This window comes from Crocodylus siamensis, chromosome 1 (genome assembly GCF_052110815.1).
Source record: "Crocodylus siamensis isolate JL-2025a chromosome 1, ASM5211081v1, whole genome shotgun sequence".
In the NCBI taxonomy this organism is placed as follows: domain Eukaryota; kingdom Metazoa; phylum Chordata; order Crocodylia; family Crocodylidae; genus Crocodylus; species Crocodylus siamensis.
Window position 1 is genome coordinate 18,443,754 of NC_143395.1, and position 24,024 is coordinate 18,467,777.

The following is a 24,024-nucleotide window of genomic DNA, read 5'->3' on the forward strand; positions in this document are numbered from 1 at the left end:
GGTAATACTTCACAGCTTGATGTTAATATGGTACCATTTCACTGTCCCTTTTGTTTACAAGCTGATATTACTTAGGAAAGGTGAAACATATTTATTTAACCAGGTAATTGACTGTATACAGGACTTTAGATAATAATACAGATGGCTCCCGGAGTGAAATTTCTGATTCCTTGTTAGAAAATGTAGATATCCAACAATATCACACTTTAGCAAGTAAATTGGAGCTGCCTGAGATTACATTTTAATTATGCCATTCACTTATTGGAATTTTTGTTTTCTGTCTCTTTTGTCAAAAAACATTTATTTGCCCATTTCATTCAGCTCAAACCCCTCTCTTCCTCCTCGCTCCCATCAGGCAGGTCACATACGAATATTCTCCAACTCAAGATTTATGCTAAGATCCTGATGTATGAAATCCAGGTTCCTGCAATTTAGATGAGATTTGCATTGGCTCTCTCTCTTGTTGAAATGATGCAAACAGATGAGACACATACCATAAAAGTGATGGAAGTTTTACCCATGGCTTAATCTCTCAAAATATGCAACATCTCATTTATGAAAGTGTTTGAGTTAATAGGCCAATTCATGAAGTCTTTACACAGAGCTCTATCACTCCCTCTTGCAGAAATAACTGCAGCAAATGGGAATCAAAGTGGAAAAAAAAATTCCATTTTCCTTTAAAATTTTCCCATGGCCCTGTATCTTCTTGCTTCCTTTATTGTTATACTTTGGCACAATTACACTTTCTTGACTTCTTTTTCTGTGTACTCTTTCTCTTCTTCTCCCTCTCTCCATTTTCTTATTCCTTTCTCACCTTGTCTTTCATCTCCATCTATTCCCCTCCCCTTCATTTTGATTCATTTTCCACTTTAATTTTTCTGCTTCTTTCTTGTTGTTATGCCCATCAAAAAGGAAGTGCAGCTGGAATGGAAAAGTGCCAAGTCCCACCTCTCTAGAGCTCAGGCTGTTTAATAGGTTAGATGAGCACATATTCCATCCTGCCTATTAAAGCCAGGCCTCTCGGCAGCCCAGAATACAAAAGTCACAGATACAGAAGAAGATCACCTAAGCACTTCCCTAAATTTCTGAGTAATCCATTTGGTCCTTTACAGGCACAGAGATTTAATTCCAGGAGAGGACAGATCCCATCAGAACCCATCCCCTCATTTCAATAGGAGAACATCGACAGGGAATGAGAAGCTGCTACTACTACCTACTTTTGCTTAATATTTTAATGGTTAGAGAATGCCTCCAGGCGGTGGGAGACCTAGATTCGAGGCCCTTCTCAACTTGAGGGTATTTAAGTGTCTCTGTGCTCATCTACATGAGATGCTTTACTGTGGAGGTGATTAACTACATTGTCTCTGGGTGCATTCATTAATATGCCATAATTACAGAGCTTTAAGTTTAGTAGTACCTGTAATTACAGGTATTAATTTCATGTGCCATAATTAGTGCTACTGCACATTAGTGCTGGCACATGTTTTTTTGTGATGGTAATGGGCAGTAGTCTAGTTCTACTGCGCATTAGTGCCTTGGTTTTTCCCGCCGTGTTAATGTGCACTAGAATTAGTCTACCACACTTGAAATGTCTTGTGTAAAAGTACCCTCTGAAAAAAAATTGTAATTCTTTAGTTTAGTTTTGTTATGATAATAAAAAATGTGTATACCTAAAATAGCTATTTAATCCATTTAAACATGTTGTATTACTACCCAGTCAATACAAGATGTTTGTAAACAGTATTTTCTTATTTAAGAAAGCTTAATTTTGTGAAATGCTAATTAATTTTGTAGAAAGCATGGATGCTTTAAAAGTGGATTGTCTCCATTTTGTGATTTATTTTTCTCACTTAGAGGAAAATAATAAGTTACAGTTTTTTTGGAAAGAAAAAAATTCTTAATTTAGACAGTCAATAGCTATCAAATTAAATCTGGAAATTCTGTATTCATTGTAACTTGACATTAAATATATGAAACTGACAGACAAAAAATGAGTCTAGAATGCTAACTGCCTTAAAAATGTTAATCTAATTCCAACAAAAAATTCAGTTTCAAGTACTCTCAGTTTAACATTTGCTATATTTCTGCATTCACGCAAAAGTTTGAATTTGCCTAGAACAATTAATGTGTCTGAAGAAAGGAGATTCAATAGGTTTTTTGTTTCTCTCTTGTCTTTTTCTTTGTTTTGAGAAAAAAAATTATGAGGTCCCCCCCTGGTTTTTTTTAAAGGGATACTATTCTGTTTGTTGTTCTTTCCCTGATGTATAATGTAAACTGGATTTTGAAAAGATGCAATACAATGTAAGCTGTACTAAGTTAGTAAGATGTTCATAGCGAGAGAGTTGTAGTATATGTGACACTTTGAGGAATGCCTTTACAGACACTTTATAAGAATTTACATTTGACTGCTATGTGCATAAAAATGGCAAAAGACTGACTTTTGTGAAATGACTCCACTCTCCAGCAGTCATAGACTGTGCAAGTCAACCCTGATGTTTCTATGCCAAATATTAGGAACTTAAAAAAAAAAACAGTTTAATGGGGGTCAGCAAACCTCTGCCAATTTATTCCAGCTGGAGATCTTGGACACATGGTGAGTACACGTTATGGACAGAAGGAATTCAGTAAAAGCTATTTTATTTTTTCCTTTGCCTTCCATTTATTATAGAGTGGCAAACAACTGAAAGACTTTTTACACTTGAAGAGTACATTTTTAAGTATAACAAAGTAAATACTCCTCAAATTTACACCAAATTTGAAAGAAAAAAATTTCCTTTGGCCATCACCTCACAAACAGTTTAGAAACTTAGGGTGCCTATACACATGCTCTGGGGTGGGGTCAGGGCAGTGTTTTGATTAGAGCAGTTTTCAGGAGCCAGTGTAATGAAAATGCCTGCAGTCTCTTGTGTATTCAGTGTTCCATGTTTCAAAATGGCGGAGGGGGTGCTTTAAGTCAAGATTGTTTGATGAGCTTTAGTTAAAGCACCCCTGCTACCATTTTGAAATGTCAGATGCTCAATACATGAGACACTGAAGCATGCTGGGGTGCTCTAGCAGACTTGATTAATCAACTCTGCTTCAATGTGTTCTAATCAGAATGTTTAGAGGCACCCTTAAATCCCTTTGTAGATTATACACTGAGAAAAACCTATGGTTTGTCATGAAAATGGAGCTGGAATTTTAATTTTGGATATATTAATACCTTTGGTTAAAATATTCATTAATGATCTGAAAAAGAGGGAATAATTAAATACCAAGATTCTGCACAAATTTACCTACTGCAACACTCCTACATTTCCTTTCAGATGCCTGTTGATGGCCAGTGGTAGAAAGGGCATCCCAAGCTACATGAAGCTTGGACCTGCATCCAGAGTTTTATATTCCTATTCAGAATACAGGCAGAGACAATTAGCTCATCCAAACCACTGAAGACAATGGAGAGACTCACAGTGACCTTAGTGGGAACTGATCCATATCCCAAGTACAATAAAGATGAAAAGTAAATACAATTTTCCTTTAGCTTATATGGCTATCACTCCCATATACAAACATACTTCTATTTACCAACAGATATTTGAGTGTCTTAGGGCTTTGTTACACCTTACACTGTGACCTGCACAAATGTTGATCAGTATTAGTGCTACCTGAGTTTGGAGCAGTCACATTTCAGGCCAGCAGGGGCCTTGAGGACTGAAAGGTAAAGATTCCCACCCCCACCTCCCATTCTTGTCTTCCCCCTGTCTTCTGGCCCCCCAGGGTCTCCCCTGGCTGTCTCTCCACCACCAGGGTTCCACCGTGTCCATTGGAGTTTCAGGTGTTAATGTGCAGACAAGCCAGGGGTTAGGAGCACCAGGAGCTGCCCCAAATTACCTTGTATCAAGGCCCATATAAAAAAAAAACAACCTATATTGTGGAGTTAACTATTCAAGATGTACTATATTTATTAATAAAAGATATCGTCTTGCCCTTATTTGTTAGAATGATGTTTGAGAAAAAAAGAAAAGCAATACGGTTCCATATCATATTTAATTATATTGTATGGAGGGAAACATTCTAATATTTCATAGACATAGATTTCATCGATTTCATAGACATTAGGGCTGGAAAGGACCTCAGAAGATCATCGAGTCCAGCCCCCTGCCCAAAGGGCAGGAAGTCAGCTGGGGTCATAGGATCCCAGCAATATAAGCATCCAATTTGCTCTTGAAGGTGTTCAATGTAGGTGCTTGAACCACCTCCGATGGCAGGCCATTCCAAACCTTGGGGGCTTGGACAGTAAAGAAATTCTTCCTTATGTCCAGCCTGAAACGGTCTTGAAGTACTTTATGACCATTCAACCTCGTCATCACTTGGGGTGCTCTGGTGAACAAATGTTCCCCCAGATACTGGTGGTCACCCCTGATAAACTTGTAGGTGGCCACCAGATCATTCCTGAACCTGTGCTTTTTCCAGCCTAAAGAGCCCCATGGCTCTCAGCCTGTTGTTGTAAGGTCTGTTTTCCTGACCTCTGATCATGCACATGGCTCTTCTCTGGACTCTCTCAAGCTTCTCTACATCCTTTTTGAATTGTGGAGCCCAAACTTAGACGCAGTACTCCAGCTGCGGCCTCACCAAGGCCGAGTACAAGGGAGAATGACATGCTGGGATTTTCTTGAGAAGCATCTGTGGAGGTAAGCCAGCATTTTGGTCGCTTTACTAGCCGCAGCATTGCATTGCAGGCTCATGTTCATCTTGTGGTCAATGATGACCCCCAGGTCTCTTTCTTCCATAGTGCTAGCCAGCGTAGCACTGCCGAGCCTATAAGCATGCTGCAGGTTTTTCTTCCCAAGGTGGAGAACCTTGCATTTTTTGGTGTTAAACACCATCAGGTTCTTGTCTGCCCATTTGCTGAGCCTGTCTAGGTCAGCCTGGATCCCCCAACCTGTCTTCTGGTGTGGATGCTTTGCCCCAAAGTTTGGTGTCATCAGCAAACTTCGCCAGTCCACTCCTGACTCCAATGTCCACATCATTAATGAAGATGTTGAACAATATGAGTCCAAGAACAGAGCCTTGGGGGACCCCACTGTTCACAGGACACCATGATGATTGATTTCCATCAATTACTACCCTCTAGGTCTGACCACAGAGCCAGTTTCCCAGCCAGTGGATTGTGGTGGACCTAAGGCCACAATTGGCCAGTTTTGCCACGAGGTGATCATGGGATACTAGATTGAAGGCTTTTTTGAAGTCAAGATATATGACATTAATCTCTTTCCCTTGTCCAAATGATAGGTCACCTGATCGTAGAAGGAAATGAGATTGGTCAAGCAAGACCTACCCGCAACAAACCCATGCTGGCTATCCCTTAGGATGTTGGGATTGGCCTGTCCACTAAGGATGGCCTCTTTAATAAACTTTTCTAAGATCTTGCCTGGGATAGAAGTCAGGCTGATGGCCTATAGTTAGCTGGATCCACTTTCCTTCCTTTCTTGAAGATAGGCACCACATAGGCCTTCTTCCAGTCTTTGGGCACTACACCAGAGCACCAGGAGTTTTCAAAGAGCCGTTCCAGGGGCTGGGCTATGACGCTCGCCACCTTCTTGAGTACCCTGGGGTGTAGATTGTCAGGGCTGGATGACTTGAAGGTATCCAGCTTCTCAAGGTGTTCCTTCACGAGTGCAGCATTAATGGATGGCAGGGGATCTCCCTCACCCAGACCACCCTGTCTCGTGGTGGGCATGGGTGTCTCATGGGACTGATGAAAGAGTGATGCCAAATACCCATTTAATAGGTTGGCTTTTTCCTGGGCGTCAGTTGTCAGTTGCCCCATCTGGTTCAGCAGGGGTCCAATGTTGCCCTTGCTTTTCCTCCAGCTCCTCACATATCTGAAAAAGGACTTTTTATTGTCCTTGATGCTCGCAGCTAGTTGGAGTTCAGTTGCAGGCTTGGCTTTCCTAGTTTGCTCACTGCAGGACCAGACCAGTGCAAAATAATCCTCCTTGGAGGTGTATCCCATCCTCCATCCTTTGTAGACCTTTCTTTTTAGCCTCAGGAGGTCTGCTAGATCCTTGGAGAGCCTGGGGAGCTGCTGTGCCCTCTTGCTGCCTTTCCTCCGAGATGGAATAGAATTAGCTTGTGCATTGAGGATTGCTCCCTTGAGGAGAAACCACTCTTCTTGAATTCCCCTCTCCCTGTGGTCATGGTCCCTTGGGGCCTCACTGACCAGCCTCCTGAGCTTGTCAAAGTCAGCTTTCCTGAAGTCAAGGACTTCCATGTTGCTGACTGACTTGCCAGCTTTACGGCAGATGGTGAAGGTGATCAGCTCATGGTCGCTGTCATCTAGCTTCCCATTAATCACTAGGTTGCTGATTAGGTCATCCCCAGTAGCCAATACCAGGTTGAGTAGCACGTTACCTCTCATTGGCCCATAGACTTCTTGAGTTAGATAGAGGTCATCCATGCATAAGAGGAAGATTTGTGACTGCTCAGATTCTGTGAATGATCCTCCCATGAGATGTCCAGGTAATTGAAGTCACCCATGACAACCATGGTCCTGGAGCATGCGGCCTCAGCCAGTTCCCGGGCAAGCTATTGACTTTGGGTGGGTGGTCTGTAGTAGATTCTCACTGTTTAGATCTATCAGTAAAGGTTTGCTAAGTATAAATAATTTGGCAGAAATTTTATTACCAAGCCTGGAATCACGTGCTGTTGATGGATAGGTAGCCTAATACTCATCAGTGAAATGACAGGATTAGGAATCTTGTGCTTTGCCTATGGAACATGAGGTTTCCTCTTCACTAAATAAGTGTGCAAGCGAGTACAAAACCTGCATAAAAAAATCAGAACGAACAGTTCAGAAGGCTAACCTCACTGTACAGAGAGACTGGCATCTCTTTGTTACCTTTCTGGAACTAGCATACTTCAGTCTAGCATATACAGTCTGAAATTGTCCCTGGTCCTTGCACATATAGCTCTTGCCATCACTTCAATACAAAGAGTGCACAAACTGAATTTTCCTTTATATTTTTTTTTTCATAGTTTGACTCTATAATTGATTTTCACACAGGGTACTGTGGCACCCTGGGGTACCATGAGCTCCTTTTCTGTATGCCATTCTGTATGGGTGTTTCACTTATCACTGTTAGGTGCGCAAACATGATTCACAAGATAACTCAGAGATTTCAAATAGGAAGTCATCATGCAAAAGCATTCTGAACTGTTGTGGGCTTTCCGAGTTCTTTTCAATGGAATAATTGCTTTTGTTATATTTTTTATAGCCCAGTAATAACTGAAAACTAAGGGCTGGCCTTTTCTCAGGTTTGCCTTGCATCCAGAAAGGTTGAGAATCATTTGTGTTTTTGTGTAGGGTTAGGAACATTGTGGAGAATCAAACACTTACAGATAAGAAGAAAGGAGACATATGATATCAAAACTCCATGTGTAACTAAGATAGAAACGTTCATGTGGAAGAAAACAGGAAAGCATGGAATTTTTTTTCGCCATTTAATCTAATAAAGAAACAAATTATTTTATTTTCAAGTGTTCCTGGAGCATTTTATATTTCTAAATAAATTGTTACAGAAAACAGAATTTTAAGACTGTGTAGTGGGTAAAAGTGATATATTTTCCAATAAAAAACAATTGGTCAAAATTATTTCTATTATAGTTACAAATTATGAATGGCTGTTTTCAAGGAATTATATTTAACAAGACTTGAAATTTGTATGTAAACTAATTTGATGCTTTTTCCATTACACAGATTGCTGGGAAGATCATGGGTCTTTATAATATTTTTACTGACATTTGTAAGAAACGTGATTTCACTCAGAATTTAATTTTTATGAACAACCCACTTTTAACTGGAACTGAACACCTCTTCTGAGGAGCTGAGCACCCCTCATTAATATTAAAGTGGTAGTGATTTGCTATGTCTCATAATACTAGGGGCATACAATGAGGTAATTATGAACCAGGTATTAAAAAAGCGCAACAGTGAGTTATGTCTCGCATGAGTAATTGACTTTTGGAATTCATTGCCACAAATTGTTGAGGTGACTGGTGTGTTTACACGTGTCTTTACACATTGGATAATGTGCATTAGCCCAATTTATGGTGTATTAAGGGGACACGTCTACATGTACTTGCCCTTGATGCATCTTAAAAATGGATAATTTAAGCTAATCCTGCCTAAAATTCATACCTGGATAAAGCAAGTATCAAATTTCAGCATGATTATTTAAAGTGCATTAACACATGTGTAGCCATGTTAACGTGCATTAACACAGAGACTTTAGTGTTTGGTCTGCCCAGGCACTAGGTGCCCAGCCAGAGCCTAGTGCCAGGACTCCTGACTGGCTACTTCTCCTCCAGGGCTGGGCTGCTGTCTGGCAGCCCCCAGCTGCAGCCTATAAAGCCTGCAGCCATTTTGTCCCTTGGGGCACACAGCACAGGGAACCTGAAGGAGCTACTGATCTCTGCAAGAGGCCACCAGGCCCTGGGTGCCCCCATAAACAGGACGCAGGCAGCCTCTGCCTGTTCTGTTCCCTAGCCAGACCAGATCCTTGGCAAGAGGTGAGTGTTACAGAGGGTTGGAGCCTGCTGTGTCCCTTGCCCAGCCCTGAGATTCCCCCCAGGGCCTGCTCTCTATGGCAGCAAGGCCAGTACCTGCTCCCTGTTGCTCCTCATCCCCAGCCCTGTCTCTTTGCAGCCACTGTGGTGAAGTACCTCTGCTGCATGGCTCTCACTCCCTGCCCATGCCTGTTCTGGGTGCTCCTAGCAGACCTCTAGGGCTGGCATTGCATGGACAGCTGAGCGGGGTCCCAGAGAGCTGGTGTTGGGAGCATGTCCAGCACATCATCCTCATCGAGCCCGGGCTCTGGGCATGTACCCATGCCCATGGCAAACTCCTGGGCCCCCAACTGGACCCGGGAGGAGATGTGACCTCATGGTGATCTGGGGTGGGGCTGATGTCCAGAGGAAGTTTGCATGAGGCAGGCACTTGAGCCCCCACATTTATGAGGCCATATGCAACAGGATGCATGTGTGAGGCCACTGCTGGATGGTGCTGTAGTGCTGTGTGAAGGTCAAGGTTGTATGGGCACAGTGGGTGGCCATGACCAAGTTCAATCATTGGTCCAGTCAGGCCCAAAAGACCATGTCCTTCATGCAGGAGCTGACCTGCATTTTGGTACCTGGGAGGCAGACCACACCCTGGCAAGTGCTACGAGCAGGGGTGGCCTGCCCTCGCCTGCACCCTGTCCTGAAGTCTCCAGAAAGACATCACTGGAGGAGAGGCCTTAGGCCATTAGTGCCCTGCCCCACCCACCTCCCCAGCTGCCTCATCTATGGGTAGCTTGGGGAGTCCTGCCTCACCATCAGCCCAACCCCATACCCCTCATGGAGAGTGGCTGCCCACACACTGCAGGAAATAGACACTAGGCACAGATGAACACCATCACTGATTGGGAGCCTCATGCTGAACCACCAGTTTCACCAGCCCTAAACATACGGTAAGTTCAGAACTCGGGGAGGGACCTGCCTCTAACCCCAGCCTCTGCCTCTGCTCCCTGCTCCCTGCTCGGCCCACCTACACTCCCCTGGCCACAGGTTGGCCCCTCACAGCATGAAGAGAGGCAGGACACAGTTCAAAGTTTTATTAATCAGCCTGTGTCCCAACCACTGGGTGGGAACAAGCCTCTCACATGCCGAAGAAGGTGCTGACACCAGCAGTGACATCCTTCTTGGCAATGGGTGGGGGCAGGGGAAGGAACATGTAGTGCTGTGCCAGGTAACCCTCCAGATAGTGGCGGATTTTGCAGACCAGCCTAGGCTTGCCCCCCTGGCCATTGTAGCTCAGCGTCCTAAACCAGGAGTGCAGGCATGCCCAGAGTACTGCAGGATCAGCAGTACCAAGGTGTAGTGGCTTGGACAGCCCTCAGCCTGCACAAACAGCTCATCATGCACTGCCTGGGGTACACTTAGCAAAGGCACACTTGGGGCATGTCAGGAGGAGGGTCCCATATAGCTGAGCCGGTAGGGAGCCGCGCTCCCGAGCCGCGCAGCGCGAACAGAGCGCGCAAACAGGCGCGCTCTGTAAGAGCGCGCCGGCGTTTGCGCAGGCGTTCGCGCCGGCGGGCGGGCTGGGAGGGCCAGGAGTGGGACTCCTGTACGGGTAGGACGTAGACACCACACAGGTCTACAAACAGCAGCTTAGAATGGTGTCTACGAGGAGTGCTGCTAGGGCCTCTGCCCAGGGGGACAAGGCTAACCGGGGCTGGTCTGAGGCCTCCACCCAGACCGAGCCCATGGGGAAGCTGATGTCCCCCTACCTCCCGGCCTGCAGGGGATCCCCAGCAGGGCCGGGGGGGGGCAGAGATTGGGAGCCCCCACACCTGTCCGGCAGGTGCCCGGCTTAGGGCTCTGGAGGCACAGGTGAGGGAGCTCCGGGAGGAGGTTAGCAGGCTGAGGGGGATCAGGGAGGCGGAGGAGGAAATTGACAGTTGTTTCCTTTCCCTGCAGGACCAGGCACCCAAGGAAGAAGCAGCCCAGGGAAGGACCTCCATGGCAGAGTGGCAGACGGTCACAGCCAGGACCGGAGCGGCTCGCAGCGAGCAGGTACAAGCTTCTCCAGTCCGACTGGAGAACAGGTACGAGGCCTTGGCGACTCTGCAGGAGATGGAAAGGGAGGAGGAAACCCTTGGGCAGGAGGAAATGCCACATTCTTCACATTCCAAACAGATCAAGAGATCCGAGAGGACCCAGAAGAGGAGGAGACGCGTGCTCGTTATAGGCGATTCCATCCTGAGAGGTATGGAAGGGCCCATTTGTCGCCAGGACCCTTCAGCACGAGAGGTCTACTGCCTGCCTGGAGCTAAGATTCAGGATGTGACGGAGGTAATCCAGGCCAGGATCAAGCCCACCGATTACTACCCCATGGTCCTTGTCCATGTGGGTACTAATGATGCGGCCAGGAGAACCCCCGATCACCTGATGGCGGACTACCAGGCTCTCGGCAGCGTGCTGAGGGAATTCGGTGCACAGGTGGTATTCTCTTCCATCCTACCAGTGAACAGACGTGGAAGATGGCATGAGAACTGCAGCCGAGAGACCAACTGGCGGCTTCGGCAGTGGTGTCTCGAGGCAGGCTTCGGCTTCCTGGACAATGACACACACATTACAACGAGGGACATGCTCAGCTGGGATGGGCTTCACCTGTCCCCCAAAGGTAAGCGTGTGTTTTCTTCCAGGTTGGCGGATCTCCTCCGGCGGGCTTTAAACTAGGCTCGTCGGGGGGAGGGGAAGATGAGGGTGGGGGAGGCTGTGGACCACCAAACCAGGTGGCACCCACAAGGACAGCCCAGCCTGAAGAAAGAGAGCTTTGGGAACGTGAAAGGCAGGGGGTGGACAGCAATACGGCACAGGTAAGGAACGGGAAGGTTAGAGACAAAAAGCCCTTTAGGACTTGGAGCGAGGGGGTAGCAAAAGCACCAGTCACAAGGCTCAAGTGCCTATATACTAATGCTAGGAGCATGGGGAACAAGCAGGATGAACTAGCGCTCCTGGTTGCACTAAACGACTACGACTTAGTGGGGCTGACGGAAACCTGGTGGGATCCATCCCACGACTGGGCGGTACATATTGAGGGCTATAGATTGTACAGAAAGGACAGAGTGGGGAAAAGGGGGGGAGGGGTTGCGCTCTATGTTAAGGAGCAATATACATCAACCCTCATCAAGACAGAATCAAAGGATGAGGAAGTAGAAGGACTGTGGGTTAGGCTACATGGGGGGCAAGGAGAAAAGGATTTGGTGGTAGGGGTCTGCTACAGACCCCCACATCAAGGGGAAGAAATAGATTTGGGGCTCCTGAGGCAACTCTCAGAGACCATAAAAGCTAAAGAGGTGGTGGTCATGGGGGACCTAAACTACCCGGACATCTGCTGGGAGACACAGACAGCAAAGTCCCACCGCTCATGCAGGTTTCTAACCTGTGTACAGGACCTCCACCTGACGCAGGAGTTACATGGTCCCACTAGGGGGAATGCCTTACTGGATCTGGTATTGGCAACGGGGGATGACATAGTAGGGGACCTACAGATCGGTAGCCATCTGGGGGACAGTGATCACCTAAAAGTACAATTCAACATAAGGCGTCGAGTGGGTAAGGTAACCAGTAGGGTGAACGTGCTGGACTTTAGGAAAGCTGATTTCAGCAAACTCAGGTGATTAGTGAAGGATGCACTGCAGAGTAGTAGTTTTGAAACGATGGGAGCCCAAGAAGGGTGGCTGTGCCTTAAGGAAGCTATCCTTCGAGCACAAAGCGAGACGATCCCCGTGCGAGGTAAAAGAGGGAAAGGGGCCAGGAGGCTTCCCTGGCTGACCAGAGAAATCCTGGGCAGACTAAGGGCCAAAAGGGGAGCACATAAAAAGTGGAAACAGGGAGAGATCACCCAAGAGGAATATACCTCTTCTGCTCGTGCTTGTAGGGAGGCAGTTAGACAGGCCAAAGCTACCATGGAGCTGAGGATGGCAACCCAAGTAAAAGACAATAAGAAATTGTTTTTTAGATATATAGGGAGTAAAAGGAAGGCCCAGGGAGGAATAGGACCCCTGCTAAATGGGCAGAAACAATTGGTGACGGACAGAGGGGACAAGGCTGAACTCCTCAACGAGTTCTTCGCCTCAGTGTTCCTAAGTGAGAGGCATGACAAGTCTCTCACTGGGAGTGTAGGGAGGCAGCAGCAAGGCACCAGACTTCCATGCGTGGACCCTGAGGTGGTGCAGGGTCACTTGGAGGAACTGGATGCCTTTAAGTCGGCAGGCCCGGATGAGCTCCATCCGAGGGTACTGAAGGCACTGGCCGACATCATTGCAGAGCCACTGGCGGGAATATTTGAACGCTCGTGGCGCACGGGTCAAGTCCCGGAGGACTGGAAAAGGGCCAATGTGGTTCCCATTTTCAAGAAGGGGAGGAAGGAGGACCCGGGTAACTATAGGCCAGTCAGTCTCACCTCCATCCTTGGCAAAATCTTTGAGAAAATTATCAAGGCTCACATTTGTGAGAGCCCGGCAGGACAAATTATGCTGAGGGGAAACCAGCACGGGTTCGTGGCAGGTAGATCGTGCCTGACCAATCTAGTCTCTTTTTATGACCAGGTCACAAAACGCCTCGACGCAGGAGGAGGGGTGGATGTCGTATACTTGGACTTCAGGAAGGCCTTTGACACGGTATCCCACCCCATACTGGTGAACAAGTTAAGGGGCTGTGACTTGGATGACTGCACAGTCCGGTGGGTGGAGAATTGGCTGGAGGGTCGCACCCAGAGAGTTGTGGTGGATGGGTCGGTTTCGACCTGGAAGAGTGTGGGCAGTGGGGTCCCGCAGGGCTCGGTGCTTGGACCGATACTATTTAATGTCTTCATCAGCGACTTGGACGAGGGGGTGAAATGTACTCTGTCCAAGTTTGCAGATGACACTAAGCTATGGGGCGAAGTGGACACGCCGGAGGGCAGGGAACAGCTGCAAGCAGACCTGGACAAGTTAGACAAGTGGGCAGAAAACAACAGAATGCAGTTCAACAAGGAGAAATGCAAAGTGCTGCATCTAGGGAGGAAAAATGTCCAGCACACCTACAGCCTAGGAAATGACCTGCTGGGTGGCACGGAAGTGGAAAGGGATCTTGGAGTCCTAGTAGACTCCAAGATGAACATGAGTCGGCAGTGTGACGAAACCATCAGAAAAGCCAATGGCACTTTATCGTGCATCAGCAGATGCATGACAAATAGGTCCAAGGAGGTGATACTTCCCCTCTATCGGGCGCTGGTCAGACCGCAGCTGGAGTACTGCGTGCAATTCTGGGCGCCGCACTTCAAGAAGATGCGGATAACCTGGAGAGGGTCCAGAGAAGGGCCACTCGTATGGTTAAGGGCCTGCAGGCCAAGCCCTATGAGGAGAGATTAGAGAAACTGGACCTTTTCAGCCTCTGCAAGAGAAGGTTGAGAGGCGACCTGGTGGCTGCCTATAAGTTCGTCAGGGGGGCACAGAAGGGAATTGGTGAGTATTTATTCACCAAGGCCCCCCCGGGGGTTACAAGAAATAATGGCCACAAGCTGGAGGAGAGCAGATTTAGATTAGATATTAGGAGGAACTTCTTCACAGTTCGAGTGGCCAAGCTCTGGAACGGGCTCCCAAGGGAGGTGGTGCTCTCCCCTACCCTGGGGGTATTCAAGAGAAGGTTGGATGTGTATCTAGCTGGGGTAATGTAGGCCCAGCACTCTTTCCTGCTTATGCAGGGGGTCGGACTCGATGATCTATTGAGGTCCCTTCCGACCCTAGCATCTATGAATCTATGAATCTATGAATCTATGAGTACAGGGGGGGCTGGGCCCATGGTGTCCCCCAGAGAAGCCCCTTGCGGGGAGGGTGGGGGCACAGCCAGCTACTTGCTCCAGTTCTCTGGGAGCCTTGCATGCCCCAATCCTGGGTGCCATGGGCTGGGTGGGTGGAAGCACAGCAGAGAAGCTGGACTGCAGGGAGAGAGGTGGGAGAGCATGGTTGGAGCTGCAGAAGTAGGTGCTATCAGCAGCCTGGCCTGCCCTGCCTTGGGAAGGGGGCAGAGGAGGCAGACTGCCTTTGGCCAGCACCCAGAGGCCTTCCAGCCCCAGAGGATCAAGCAGGGATGGAGAGCTTGGCTACCTGGGCTCAGCTTACTGTGGTCCATGGGCACCCATGCATGGCCGACCTCTGAACTGAGGCTGGGCAGCACAGAGTCCCTGGTGCAGTTCATCTTATCTCTGCAATATTGCAAACTCACACAAAAGGTTTCTGTCTCTTGCCTCTGAAGGGACAACATCTGGATACAGGGGAGAGGCTGCAGGGACCTGTGGGTGTGCCAGTGGTGCACCAGGAACTGGATTCTCCTGCTCCAGTAGCTGGTGGCAATGGTGGAGAACTGGGCGGTGCAGAAGTAGGCATAGCAGTAGGCATGGGAGGTGCAGGAACTGGCCTGGAGGGAGAAAGATGTTGTCTGGGAGACTGCCTGGGAGGAGGCATTGGACTGGGTGCAGCGGCAGCTGAAGATACTCCAGCAGCCACTGGCTTACCAGGGCTGGCCAGTGGAGGCCACATCAAGGCCCACCTATGCTTGGCCCCTGGCCTCTGCTCCACAAGGCCCCTGCATTCCACCCATTGCCCTACAGCAGGCCCCCACCTGGCCCTCAGAGGAGGGCCTGTGCTGCCACCCACTAACAGGAGCCCCTGGCATTCACTATGGCTCTGGGACCCATGGGGGAACTGTCTGTGGCCAGGGTGCTGGCTGCCTGCTGCCAGGCTCTGCACCCTGGGCACCCCCACTGCATAGCCCCCCACTCAGGAACTCAGAGAAAGACTAAGACTCTTGAACATAATTTTCAGTTTGGGAGGAAGGGTTTTTTTTATTGTTCATGAGTGGGAAGGATGGTGGAGGGGCTCTGTGTGTTTGGGAGGGAGGCTGGAAGGCACTCTGTTGGTTGAGGGGAAGGTAGGGGGATGGGGTGGGGGTTGTGAGGGAAATAAAGGTTTTCATAACAAATATGTGAATGTCTTGGAATGGTGTTGTGGGGTTGGCAGGGGATGTATGGGCAGCGGGGCAGGTGGGTGTCAGCAGGGATGGCTGGGTACACCTCCGTGTCCTGGCATCCAGGTGAGGCTGGAACTGGTGCAGCAGGTCTTCAAAGGTAGCTCAGGTCATCTGGAACATATTGACCCACTGGTCATCATTCCATTCCTACAGCACAATGGTCTGCCACCAGCCCTGGCTGGCATGGTGTGCCCAGAGATGGAGGGGCTGGTGCGACAGAAGGGTTACAGCAATCTTGGTGGGGACGTCCTAGAGTCTGTGGTCAATGTGGCTGGCAGCAGCACCTCTATAGTGGCAGGGTCCCTGGAAGGCCTTGTACCAGTTGTCCAGCAGGTGCCTGGAGCAGGTGGTACCAGGACACAGAGGTGCATCTGGCCATGTCCTCTGACATCCAGCTGCCCTGCTGCCCAAGACTAAATAGTCGGGTGGCACAAGGTGTCTGAGAACCAGGCACTCAGAATGGTAGCAAGTGAGCAGGACAGCTGTGGCAGGCCTAAGGAACAGGGGACTCTGTTCCTGGGTGCCAGGGCCAGGGACTGGGGCAGTCAGGACTGGGAAGTGCAGCTGTGGCAGGATCAGGGCAGGCACTGATTTTCACTCTGGCTGTATGAAAAAGAGTTGTATTTAACTTGCAAAAACAAACAAAATAAAGCAAAAATGTTGCAGCTCAAGTGGATTAAAAAATCCTCACTTGAAGATAAAAAATAGGCTGTGAAAAAATGTGTTAAAATAGAGATTGCTAAAGTATAACAAATGTAGAACAAAGGCCTGTGGTCTTTCACATGCATTTTTTCCCCCTAGAATTTCCTTCAAACAAAGCAAAGAGCAAAGGTTCCTATAATATATTACTTCTTCCAGGAACAAAGTCTGCATTTATCCATGTAACCGAATCTTGGATCAAGGTTGAAGCCAGATTTTCTTGTGCAAAGAATACAGAATGAGGTTTAGGATTTCTCATACTATTTCTTTATGATAGAACTAAATCAGCTATGACACAGGAAATTTCACCCACACAGTATCTGCTGGGTTTGTGAAGCCAAAGGAATAGGGATGGTGGCTGTCAGAGAAGCTGCTATGCCAAGACAGGAGATTATTTTATGGCTCAGGTTTTTGTCTGTAATGCATTCAACTTTGAGGTAAACAAATTGAAAGTATGGTTTCAGAAATAGCACTGATCAGAACTTGCAAATAAAGGTGTTGTGGACTGGTACAATTTTCCCTAATTTTAACATATATCATCAGGAGGTGAATTTGTAAAAAGAATCTTGAGTTCTTGGTCTATGATGTTCAGAGGTAGTGGTGCAGGATCTCCTCAGCACATGGGGAACTTCTAAGAAATGGGCAACCTGGATGCCTGGCCTGTCTACTAGGATGAAGATTTTTAACCGACCATCAGCCAGAATTTTCTTTCACTGTATGGTCTAATCCTACTGGATTTAAAAAAGCCCTCATTCTTATGTAACCCTCCTATACTTCTCTCAAAGGCCCTAAATAGTGCATACATATGTTTGCACTTTCAGGCCAATTGCACTTTACAAAGAACATTAATGAAAATGTGATTCAAATTTTAAATGTCTTGGTTATTATTCCTGATAAATGCTATGTTCAGAATTAAACAAAAAAACCCAACACAAACAGCACCTTGTCTAAGAAACTTTCAACTTCATCAAACAGACAATAGGCAGAATCCAGAGAGCCTAGAGGAGAACATAACTAGATTGTGTTTGACAAGTAAGACCTTGGGAAAGAGGGTTTGTTGGGGAAGATGCTGTCCCTATTCAGCTAAGGTCATCAAACTGATGTGTTTGCTTTGGGTCTGTTTGATGGTATTTATATTTTATAGGTTCTGCTTGTACATAAGACCCTGAGAGTTTGGGCATGTATTAGACACAACATAATAGTGTGCAGCGGAACCCAACAAAGCAGTCTAGAAGACATGCTATATCCCTGCTTTATTTCCTGTGCTGCATTTTGTGAATTCATATATCTGCACATTAAAAAAAGAAAGAAGACCCAACACCATTCTTCCTATCCATTACAGAATTACACATACATATTTCAACATCTTTCCCTTAAACATTACTTAAACCTCCAAAATATGTTTTCCTCCACCACCTTCTGGTCTTTTTCCCTCACACAAGTTTGCTTGCTTTAATGTATGACAATTCATTACAAACTGTACATGGCAGATGAAACTGGCATGGTCCAGGTGAATACTAATGCTTAAACCACAGTTCTTGCTTTTCACAAAAAACAGAGAGCCACATTATTAAGTAAAATCAAGTCCATCCCATCTACTGTATAAAGAAGTCCAAAAATCACCACAAACTCACCAACTTCTAATTAGACACAGTGGAATAGGGATTGCTAAATGGCAAAACCGTCTCCTTGCCTCTTTTGCCTTTGGGCACTCTAACAGGCAGTTTTTGAAAATTTCAATTATGCCGTGACAGGACTCAGACCTCAGGCATACCGTTTCATCTTGGGGATGGCTTTCCTACATATCTCCCCATGAATTTCTCAAGCATAAATCTCTATGCTCTTTCTTTATGTTCTGCCAGAAGTTTCTGGGCCTTTAGTAATTGCAACATGCAGACCCCCAGTTACTTTGGTAGACTAGCAGTTGCAAAGGCTTTTCAGTTGTCTCTCCAAAACCTTCTGGTAAAATATATACTTTATGGTTTACTTGACTTCCTCACACTTCACTCCCTAGGACAGATCTGCTAAATAATCTAGTATGTTCTTCTCTGCTCTGCCATGATGCTTAATTTCTTCTCCCATCCCCATCCTTGCCTCACCTTCCCATCATCCCTTTGCATGAAGTTGTTGCACAACAGCGGTTCGTTTCTTTGGAGGCCCGCAAAAAATCACAGACACACACTCAGCCGCCAGCATAAAAGGTTGTATTTGTTTGCAAACAAAGGTCAGAGCAGAGTCAGGTATTCAGATTACTCTGACCCCTCATTGGTATTTGCAAGTGGAATTTATCTTCTCTCTCCTGAGCACTTGTGCAGACACCGGAACTCTTACAGCTACTTCCGTTTCATACAAGCATACATGTAGTTACATCACTACATACATCGCATGTATAGTATAATTAGTATGCAGGGCGGAGAGGTAAATATGCATCAGCTAATTAAGCATGCCCAGAAACTACAACAGGTCGCCAAGAGTTCAAATCCCCCCCCCTTTCAAGGACACAGATAATTGAATTCCAGCTTCTGTAATCAGCATGAGAAAGACTAGGGAGAAGCTGGGGGGAGGTAAGAAACCTTGAGTAGCATTTCTTCCTATCAAGAGAGAAATGCAGGCTGTGCATTTCTAACAATATTCCCCCCTCAAGATGCTTTCTGCTCCCCATTCTTAACTAGTACTCTTAACATCTGCCTTACTACTCACTAGCCACTTTGGGGCCAAAGGAAAAGCCCTCCAAGGCCACCGGTCTCCAGCCTCTTGGAGCCCCCCACAGGCCCAGCAGTTGGTGAGATTGAAGGTACCTACAATTCTTTCCATCATGTCAACATACAAATTTGCTTCTGGGGGAGCAATTGGGGGAAATGGGGATATAGGGTGGTGGCTAGGGCAATTCAATCCTGCTTCTTTTACCACATAGATAACAACAAGGCATATTAAGATTCCCACCATATTCTCCCTCTCTTGAGATCAAATACAGCCTAAACTTTTTCTTTGTTACTTCCTTGTCTGATTTTCTGGACTCTGATTAAGCCATCTCAGGTGCACTTGGAGATCACCAGTAGGTTCACAGCTCCACCTGCTGGCTTCTTGTTGTGAGGATGGCTCAGCTTCCGGAGTGAGCCCGTCCTGGGAGCTGCTGTCCTTTGACGCTCATGGAAGTCGTTTCACACGGGTATGGTGTATCCAACGGTCATGGCCAGCAATCTTTACGGCAGTGTGGGTTGTTAGAAGTACCTGGAAAGGGCCACTCCACCTCTCAGTCAAAGGTTCCCTTTTCCATCGCTGCACCAAGACCCAGTCTCCCGGGCGGAAGTCATGTACCGGGACGTCTAAAGGCAGACGTTGAAAGGAGGCTGCATATCTGTGAAGAGAAGACAAGACAGACTGCAAAGCAATAACGTACATGTGAAGCTTGCTATTACCTAATTCAAAAGTTACATTTTCTCGCATCCCAGGGAGTAAGACTCGAGGGGGCTTGCCAAACATAATTTCATATGAGGTTAATTTAATGCCCCGTCGGGGAGTGTTTCGAATGCAAGTAAGAGCTAACAGTAATGCTTGAGGCCACTTAAGATGTGCCTCAATACAGATCTTGGTGAGTAGAGACTTTAAGGTCCTATTCATGCGTTCCACTTGTCCTGAACTCTGTGGTCTCCATGGTGTGTGTAGTTTCCAAGTGATCTTGAGGGCTTCCTCGCAGAGTTGCAAATTTGGGCTTGCAACTAGCAGGTCATTCACATACTGGAGGAGAGTCACTGCGGGGTGTGATCCCTTCCACTCCTCCAAGTCCTTCTGAAGGGCAAGTCCGAAAATATGGGGGGCTGCTATGAATCCTTGTGGGAGAACTGTCCACATGAGCTGGGCTTTATGGAAAGTATCTGGGTCCTCCCATTCAAAAGCAAACAATTTTTGACTCTCTCGGTGAAGGGGAATGGAGAAGAAAGCATCTTTCAAATCTAGCACTGAAAATATTTCAGCTTCCCCCGGTACTTGTGTCAAAATTGTGTATGGGTTTGGGACTACAGGGTAGTCTGAAAGGACCTTCTTATTTACTGCTCGCAGGTCTTGGACCAGTCTGTATGAGACCCCATCTGCCTTCGGCACTCCAAGAATGGGGGTATTATATGGTGAGGACCCTTCCACTAGCCATCTGTACTTCTTGTATTTCTCTATTAATGGCTTGAGTCCAACTCTGGCCGCTCAGCTGAGTGGATACTGCTTTATCCAAACGGGCCCCTCCCCATCCTTGACTATGATCCTTACCAGGGAGACTGACTTAGCTCGCACAGGGGTTCCATCAGCCCATACCAAAGGACCTACTCCAGTCATGTGATCTTCAGAACTTACTACAGGGTGTCGGTCCTCCAGGAGAGCCATCTGATAGTTCGAGCTCTGCTTGACAGGCAACTGGACCACCATCTGGTCATCTCTGAAAAATATCTCAGCTTGCAGTGTTTTGAGTAGGTCCCGCCCAAGTAGTGCAACCGGGCAACTTGGAGAATATACAAAGGAGTGCTCAAGCAAATGATCCCTCACTTTGGTGAGGAGTGGCTTACAAATGGGGAGTCGGGATTGCGTTCCCTTAATCGCTTCCACAAGAACATGCTTCTCACTAGCTCCTGAACAGGGTTTTTTTTCTGGAATCATTGAAAATGTAGCCCCAGTATCCACCAAGACTTCAAAGTTTTTGCCACTAACCCTAATGGTTACCATGGGATCTTCTCGGGCTCCAACCCGAAGGGTAGTGGTCTTAGATCCCCGTCCCCTTCATTCTGTGTCCTCACCCTTTTCCTCTGCCGGCATGAGGTGACCTCTTGGTTCACCCTCTCTCTTCTCCTTTAACTTTGGACATTCCCTCTTCCAGTGTCCTTTCTCTTTGCAATAAGCACAAACGTCTGCTCCCACTCTTTCTCCTTTCCCTTTCTGTATCCCAGCCTTTCCAGGGTTACCTCCAGTTATAGCAGCTGCCAGCGCTGCCATCTGTCGCTGAGCCTTTTTATCCTCCTTGTGCTCCTGCACTTGCTCACGATTCCCATATACCTTATATGCAATTTCCACCAGCTCTGAAATCGGTTTCCCAGCACCTCCCTCAGTTTTCTGTAGCTTCTTATGAATATCAGCAGCGGACTGACCAATAAACATAAGATTTACCATGCGCTGAGTATCTGGGGCTTCTGGATCTAGGTCTGAAAACCTGCGGAACGCCTCATACAGCCTCCCGAGGAAAGCTGAGGGATCCTCTTCTTTTCCCTGTCTCACTTCACACAATTTAGACAGATTAGTAACCTGAGGCACTGCCTTCCCCATTGCTTCCACTATAATCCCCAGATACCGTGCACTCAGCTCTCTTCCTTCTGTGGTATGATTATCCCATCTCGGTTCTTCAACAGGGCAGGTATCACGCAAGGTACGACCAGCAGCTCCCTCCGCTTCTACCCTGGCTGCTGCAATGCACTCTGCTGTCCCCAACACTAATCTCCTCTCCTCCAGGGTCAGGAGGGTTTGGAGCATCATCTGGACATCAGCCCAAGTGGGTCGATGGGTTTGCCCAATGGATCGAAACAAGTCCCTCATCTTTTCAGGGTCTTCACGAAAAGAGGGGCTCTGATTCTTCTAGTTAAATAAATCTGAAGTACTAAATGGGGTGTAGACAAAAGTTGCATTGCTCCCCGTCTCCAATAACCTCTCGCATCGGGCAATTCAACACCGGCCGTGATTCTACAGTCTTGTGCAAATAATAGCCCTTATTCTCTGATTCAGATGTGACACTTGGCTGAGGCACACTCTCTGAATCATTAGGTATGCTTTGATATGCCGGTGGTGGTTTCCCTGAGGGAGGGAGTGGTGGTGCAGAGGGACTGGATCCTGAGGAGGTGTCTGATTCATCCTCACTACCTGACAGGGTGACCGGAGAGCAGGTCCGATACTCAGCCAATTCAGAATCCCCCCCACCCCATTAGACTCAGGGAGTACAGGCGGTCCTCCTCGAGTCTTTCCTTTAACAACCATCACATGAGACTTTACTAAGCATTTCTTAATCCAAGGTGGCTGATTTTTAATCACCCCCAACCAACAATCGATATAAGGAAATTGGTCCCAATGCCCATCTTGCATAACTATTTCATGGATAGCTATCACTTCTTTTACTACAAAGGATCCTTTCGGGGTCCAGTGGACCCCGAATGTTGGCCACTCAAGTTGACAAAACTTAATTAAATCACCCTTTCTGATCTTCACCCCATAATCTGCCTGCTTCGCAAATTTACTAAAGTTCCGTAACATACATCCTAAAGGCGTACCTGAGTTTTCTACACGGGAGCAACCTGCACCCATATTAATGCCTACAAGAGTGCACTCAATGCACACCAAATACCAAAAGTTCCTAGTTACAGAGGGTTCGCAACCAGGCCAAAGATCACCCAGTAAATCGAACACGTCTTTGTTCCCGGACCCAGAAACCAAATTGGGCAAGGGAATTCGTATACTCACTCAGGTATCCCAGAGATCTCGATCAGAATGTTGGAATGTGTGTCTGGCATCCTCAGAAACCAAAAATTTTGCACAGGTAGCCTTTAATCTCCTGGGTACCCTGACTCACGTCTCAAGCCCCCTGGGCGAGCCCAAAAAGGCAGCTCGGTGCGCACTCCCCGTGGCGGCAGGGACGATCTTGTCACTGGGTCCCGAGGTGATCCAAAGAACTCCTGGCTGCTCGCCGGATTGTTGCACAAAAACGGTTCGTTTCTTTGGAGGCCCGCAAAAAATCACAGACACACTCAGCCGCCGGCATAAAAGGTTGTATTTGTTTGCAAACAAAGGTCAGAGCAGAGTCAGGTACCCAGATTACTCTGACCCCGCATTGGTATTTGCAAGTGGAATTTATCTTCTCTCTCCTGAGCACGTGTGCAGACACCGGAACTCTTACAGCTACTTCCGTTTCATACAAGCATACATGTAGTTACATCACTACATACATCGCATGTATAGTATAATTAGCTACTTAAGTATGCAGGGTGGAGAGGTAAATATGCATCAGCTAATTAAGCATGCCCAGAAACTACAACAGGTTGCCAAGAGTTCAAATCCTCCCCCCTTTCAAGGACACAGATAATTGAATTCCAGCTTCTGTAATCAGCATGAGAAAGACTAGGGAGAAGCTGGGGGGAGGTAAGAAACCTTGAGTAGCATTTCTTCCTATCAAGAGAGAAATGCAGGCTGTGCATTTCTAACAAAGTGTTGCTCTAGTATTTGATATACCAATTATAGGATAATATAATATGTCATGCCTAAGAAAGGGTTCTCCTGAAGCTTCACTTCTGTATCCAAGGTCACAGACTGCACTCTTTTAACTTCTTCAGTGTTGCCATCATTCCCTCCCAATGGCTGACTTAATGCTACCATTTCAGCCCAGTGCACTACTGCTGCAACAGTCCTACAGGTCCCTGCAACTCCCTGTATGATGCCTCAAGATATCTCCCTTTGATGCTTCTCTTTTTCTCTCCCCACATCTTTTCCCTTTATTCCTCTGCCCATCAGAAAGGTCCTGTGCAAGACCTCTTCCCTTCTCCTCCTCCAGCCAACAATCAGGGCCTTTAAAGCAGCTCATTTCTGTTCTCCATTCTTCTTCCTCAGCCTATTCCAGGTTGTGTCTTCCTACAGTCATTTTTCCCTTATGGAACATAACCTATATAGAGGAACTACAGCAACTGCACCTCCACCTACTCAGGGAGCAAGGCC